Genomic DNA, 6,182 nt, shown 5'->3' on the forward strand with positions numbered 1-6,182 from the left:
AAAAAAAAAAAAAAAAAAGAAATAAATCGGGTGATTTTTTTTTTATTCTGCCGAAGTTTTGCCGGGCGGAAGAAGGGGCGATGTAGAAATGCACACATCTGCCACCCCGACTCGGTGGGTGGGGGTGGAGGGGCTGTTTGCTCGGCAGCAGAAAGGACGCTTTCTATTGCCGTGACATCAACGATATAATTCTGGCCGGCGGTGGAGATCCGGACGTGTCCCCCCACATTCCCCCAAAATGCCATTTTTTATATCTTCCCGAAGTGAGCGGTGAACTTCAGGTTTGGGTGTAGGCACTTCACCTGCATCACAGGACAGACAGCAGAAAACTGCTTTTTTAGGAGGAAAAAAACCCTAAAATTTATGGAACGATCAGAGCGTAATTGTGTCTTCCTCATACATATAGAGGAAAATGCAAAATTTCTGTATGTTGGGTATTTTTCCCCCCTCTCCTTGCACCCCCTGAATATGTAGGGATACACAATTAAAGAATATCGCCGTGCTTCTGCCCCCAAATCGTGGCTGTTTGCTTCAGAACAACTAAAATCACAACCCAGCTGGTTATGTTTTAAACAGCCAATGCATTAACTCCCTCCTCCTCTCCCTCTTTGCTTTTGAGAATTGGCTCCCACCTATTCGGACAGCGAAGTGAGCAGGGATGAAGGGTGTCAGGGACAAAGTGTGCTGGGGATGGGATATTTAATTTCAGATCGAATGAAGAGGAATAAAACTCCATCCTCTGAGGGTGGACAAGGGAGAAAAACTGTATTTGCGGCAATGCAGTGCAGGATGATTTATACCCGCCTCGAATTATAGTGGCAACGAGGTCTTAAGACAGTTACTTAACTAAATCAAGACCACTTCACCGGGTTTTGTGTTGTTTTGTTTTATTTTTTAGGTATGGGGCATCTTTTGGGAGGTTTGAAATGTCCCAGACATTGTCCAGGACTTTGTCCCCGACGCCAACCGCATTCGTGTGAGACCGAAAGGGGATTAACTTGTGAACTTTTAAAAATCAGAACTTAAATGAGAGGCAAATCTAGGCCACAGCTCATTGTGGGAACCGTTTCTTAAGCAATTAAAGCGAGAAGAAATTCCTCGCAGCCTTTTTCCTTAAAGCAGCTTTCTGAAGGATTTAAGGAGGACTAGTGTCCGGTCCATCAAGAAAGATTTAAACTGCACAGTGATATAGAAAATCTCCACTTGCTCTTATTTAAAGGGGCACTATCACCATTTCCATAAGACCCTTGACATTGTTTCTTTAATCTTGTTTATAAACTTAAACAGATTTAAAAAGTTTTTTTTCTCTCCCCTGCCTCCTTTTTTTTTTTTTTTTCTTTCTCCCCCCGTGAATTCATTGAAAACATATTTGATGCAGCATTTGAAAAGAGACCAAAACAGGCTCACATTTAAGGATTTTCTGTTACTAAAAAGTCTCAAGCCACAGCTTGCGACATTTCTCCCTTTGCACTCGGAGGTTTGGAGGAAAGCAAGATTAGGAGGAAGAGGAATTTAAATTATTTTTTTTTCTCCAGGGTCAACTATACAATAAAAGTTCCCTTTCCCCCACATGAGGAGGACGTGGAGCACCTTTTCCCCCAAACCGACTCCAGCCTTTGCTGTTTGCACATTTTCTGTTGGCTGGGAGCAGAACTGCATTCCCCCAAACCTCCTGCAATGCCATTTCTTGCATCCCCTCCCTTCTCTCCCCTTGCCCCACTCCATTTCTGCTCTCTCCTTCACGAGTCCTTTTGCCTCAGCACACACTGGGGCTGTCCCTACCCATATTTAAAGGTCAGAATCTCATATAGTTTCCCCCCATCACAGCACTCAATGCACAGCTTTACAAAATACCTGCTAATCGTATCTAGCAAAACCAGTTGTTCCCCCTTAAGTCCTTAAAAGAAGAAGGGGAAAAAAGAAAAAAAGAAAACAACACAAAGCAAAAAACAATTGAACACCTTGGAGTCACCAAAGCTTTTGGTGCTTATAGCTAATTAATAGCCCTAATGATATTTTTCCAAGACCATGAATACATTATGTTTGCAATCCAAAAAGGCGTTAGCCCCATTCAAGGGTACTTCAACATCTGCTCATTTAAGGGCAATTAATCATTTTGATATATGGTTTAAAATTGACTGCTTCCAAGGGACTTTTTTTTTTTTTCTTTTTTCTTTTTTTTTTGACAAGAATAACAAAGCAATTTGCCAGGAGCCATCTTCTGGACATGTTATTAGCAGAGCCTTCATCTTAAAGAGGGTTTAAAAAAACAATCCTCAGATTTAGGTACCTGCTTTAAAGGGAACCAAACACCTCCTCACCCGCTTCCCTTCTCCCACCTCCTCCAGTGCTCCATCTGCCCTTTCATCTCCTGGATGAGAGCTGGAGATCTCTTCCCTCTTAGACCTTGTGTGGGATGTTTGTATCTGGATGGCAGAAGATGTGATTTTATACTGTTTATTAATTTTGGGATGGTGAGCTGCATATCACAGATATGGGGAATCCTTCTTGGTCTTCTGCTCTTCCTTAATTATGATAACAACTATCCCATATAGCCCTACAGTGCTATAGGTTGGAGTGTGGATGCTTTGTTTTCCCTCATTGGCTTCATCCAAGGGAATTTCTTGTTGCTATGAACTGCAGTTTGTAACCACCATAAACCATTTCTTAGTTTAGCCCATTTTTTTAAAAATACCTGTAAGGAATCAAATCTACCAAGAGTATTAGGTGAAAACAGCCAAAGAGATCAATTTTTTCAGCCTCTGGTTCCCGCTAAAAGTGTTAGCTGAGAGAATGTAAAGGGGAAGTCTCTCCCGTGCAGGGAATTTAAAGTATAGTTGTGACGGGCAGATCTGCTTACTTATTTATTCTGTGAATCCCAGCTGTGCTCAGAGGTTGCCGCCGGACCAGGCTCTGCTTGAGCCTGGGATGAAGCAGGATGGTGAGCTCCCAGGGCAGGGGGTGTGAACAGAGAGGTGGTGGGAAAGGCAAGGAGCTGGACCAGGCCTGGTGGCAGCACTGGTGTGGAGGTGATGCTCGGGAACAGCTTGGTGCTGGGGTTGTCATTCCCATGGGAACACCTCACACCCAGGCTGCTCTTTGATTTAAAATGATATTTATAAAGCCTAGAAGAGAAGAAGTGTGGGCAGTTCTGATTTGTTCCACTGCCACAATGTTGTTGGGTATGAAACACCTCCTTTCTCCTCTGATGATGGGGCCCTATGGACAGTGGACCTCCCCAGGTAATATAGGGAAGATGTGGGAATGGGGGACTGGAAGCTTCAACCACCACATTGCCAAAAAGACCTTTTCTAGCTGCTTGATTTTGAGATCTTCTTAGGAAAGTGTTTTTCGCATACTGGACTTGAGTAACACCAAACCATTCCAGACCCTTCACCTCTGTATGCTGCTGAGAATCTGAAAATGCACCACTGTTCAGCCACAGTTGAGGAGCTTGAGCAGAGGCTGAAGGGTCAACCAACCCTCTTCTGCTGGAGGAAGAACCAGGAAATCTGCTCTGTCCCTACTCAAGGGGTGGGCAATGGGGCGGTGTTCTCTGGTGGGCCTGTCTCCCATTGATTAACTTGGGGGGAAAATACCTCCTAGTGCTTTACAAGCATCACGCTGTGTGTCCAGTGTGGACAGTGTCAGCCCTTGCTGTCTTAGCCTAAGCCCAACAGAGAAGCCCACGCTCTCTCTGCAGTACCCAGCCATGTAGGCAATTGCCATTTGTTGTCAGATTTGCTCCCTTTGTGAATTATGCCATGCACCCACCTGTACGGCTGTAAGTAATGAGAGCAAAGAAGTTTCTGACCCAACCTCACATCTCTGAAGCCAAAGGTGGGCTTTACCATTGTCACTACAGACCCATCCCTTATCTAGCACATCACAGAACTGGATCTCCCCACCCATCTTATTATGAAAAAGTCCACTTCTTGGTCTCTTGGCCACCAATGAGATCTCTGCCTATTCTGGCAGCATAGCTGGATGCAGTTTCCTTGGTGTGCATCCGAAGTAATTTATTCAAAAGCGATGGTATTTATCTAGATTTACATCATTTAGCACTAAGTTCGGTCCTTCAGTAACGGATGCTCAAATGCATGACTGCATTTATTTCCTACCTACCTCTGAGCAAAATGATAGATATGTTTCCTGGGGGATAAAATCCATCTCCCAGGCACAAAGCTGGGCTGGCCATGTTTTCTGCAGGAGAAATTTCAAGGACATGAGAGAGCTGGGAAAAGTGATCTCTCCCTCCTAGAGCACAGCATTCATCCCAGTGGCTGCCTCCAGGAGTGCTACTGGGATTGTGGTTCTAATCTGTTTGTTGCATTCTGAGCATCTAGAAGAAGCATTCCTTACCCAATTTCTCCTATCAGAGACCACTGTAGCTTAGTTCCCATCATGGGGATGCTTCCATGAGTGCCAGCCCACCATGATGCCAACCCCTGTGCCACCCCATTTCCCAGTGGAGGACAGAGGAGGGGAAAGGAAAACGAGCCCTGTGCAGGTTTGGGAGGCACCTGACATGAAATATGTTAGGTAAACACCTTATTAGAAATGATTTGCCATCCCTCTACCTCTCTCAACTGCATATAACTCTATCTCCAGACTATTATAGTATCAAATATATTTTACAAAAGTTTTACCTACAGGTGACTTGCTCTTTATTATTGGATGTAGGCAAAATCAATACTTTAGTAACTAGAAGATAATTTATTTTGCTTTTTGAAACATTTTTCAACAGTGGGAGAGCAGCTAAACCCTGCGAAGCTATGATTAAGAACCGCAAACCCTACCTTCCTTCCCTTCTCTCCCTCCTAACCCATTTATTGACTTAAATAGGTAATTTCCAAACCCAGAACAACATCCCAAATAGCCACTGCTGGAGTATGGTTTTCTTTCTCTTTTTTAGTTTTATTTTTTATTTTTATTTTTCCCTTGCAGACAGATAATTCTTTAAACTTGGGTAATTTCAAGGGGGAATCAACTTAATATAAATGTACCTGTCACTGGTTGAAATAGAAGCAGATTCTGGCCTTTCAATAAGGCCACTTCTGCAGTCCCACACTGGGGAAAAATCAAAAATTGCTGGGAACTGATAATGCATTCCTACAGCGACGCAGCCCTGATGGAGTTCAGTCAGGCCAAATACCCTGCCTGGTTTTATGCGTTTATTTTACCTTCTGATTTGTTTTGAAGGTCATCTGATGCAAAGAGGTTTTGCGAAGAAATGCTTGTTTTTTAAGGAGGTTTGTCCCTAAGTCACGCTGCCCCGCTGCCTGCTGACCACGGTGTCTGCAGCCCATAGGGCTCAACCACTGAATTCATCTCAGGGAGATGGAATATCTGTGTGGTCACTGTAAGGTCAGCCAGCTCAGTAGGGTCCTGTCCCCATCCCGTGCTCCAGCAGTGGGAATGAGTTGCCAGCTTTGTGGAGCTTCCTATGTCTACAGTGATCTGTGCTCCCCAGTTCATGAGTTGCTGTCACAGGGGGAAATGCAGACTATTTCCCCTAAAAAGAACAGGAGAGGTGGATCTCATTCAGGAGTTCTCTCTGCATTTGAACATTGGCAATTTTTTTTTATGTGTTGCAAAATCTATACTTACAAGTCAAGAAAAATAAAACCGGACCAGAACATATTGAGAGATAAGATTGCAAGGCAGTGTTCTGAAGAGTGAGGCAGATCAAAGTGTTGTGAATGTGTATAAAACCTCAGGTTTTTGGAGGACAGCCTGCAAATGTGCCCTTGCTTGGAAAGCCCACTTGAGAAGCACTGAAGATGCACAGCACAGAGCTTGGTGCAGACATGAAAGGATGCTGTTACATGGGGTTTTTCTGCTCCTTCTCTATCAGTTAAGACTAAAGGCAGAGCTGATCCAGGACCTGGTGCTGGATAGTGCAGTGCAGATATTGTATGGACATGTGCCCAGGTGGAAGCATCTCCCAGAGATGGGAAGGCTGAAGGTCACCATTGAGCACCAAGTCCAATTTCTTCCTTGTTGTCCAAGCCTCACCTTTCCCCCACTCTTCTAGATGTAAGAACCTTTCCAACCTGAGCCATTCTATGATCCTCTTGTCAACTGGTGCTGAATCTTCCTCATTTTGGGGAGGAAAGCTCGTGGGGAGGCTGGGAGGTGGCATTCAGGCTGTCTCACAGCACGCACTCTGCAGTTCACTG

Source organism: Lagopus leucura, unplaced genomic scaffold, assembly GCF_019238085.1.
Source record: "Lagopus leucura isolate 7727_CA_CO unplaced genomic scaffold, USGS_WTPT01 Super-Scaffold_100009, whole genome shotgun sequence".
Classification (NCBI taxonomy): Eukaryota; Metazoa; Chordata; class Aves; order Galliformes; family Phasianidae; genus Lagopus; species Lagopus leucura.